The following is a 516-nucleotide window of genomic DNA, read 5'->3' as shown; positions in this document are numbered from 1 at the left end:
GAAATCATAAAGATCAGAGCAGAAATAAATGAAATAGAAAAAAAGAAAACAATAGCAAAGATCAATAAAACTAAAAGCTGGTTCTTTGAGAAGATAAACAAAATTGATAAACCGTTAGTCAGACTCATCAAGAAAAAGAGGGAGAGTACTCAAATCAATAAAGTTAGAAATGAAAACGGAGAAGTTACAACAGACACTGCAGAAATACAAAGCATCCTAAGAGACTACTACAAGCAACTCTATGCCAATAAAATGGACAACCTGGAAGAAATGGACAAATTCTTAGAAAGGTATAACCTTCCAAGACTGAACCAGGAAGAAATAGAAAATATGAACAGACCAATCACAAGTAATGAAATTGAAACTGTGATTAAAAATCTTCCAACAAACACGAAAAAATTGCAGAAGAAGGAACACTTCCAAACTCATTCTATGAGGTCACCATCACCCTGATACCAAAACCAGACAAAGATACTACAAAAAAAGAAAATCACAGACCAATATCACTGATGAATA

The sequence above is a fragment of the Physeter macrocephalus genome, chromosome 2 (genome assembly GCF_002837175.3).
Source record: "Physeter macrocephalus isolate SW-GA chromosome 2, ASM283717v5, whole genome shotgun sequence".
Lineage (NCBI taxonomy): Eukaryota > Metazoa > Chordata > Mammalia > Artiodactyla > Physeteridae > Physeter > Physeter macrocephalus.
This window is presented reverse-complemented; position numbering follows the sequence as displayed.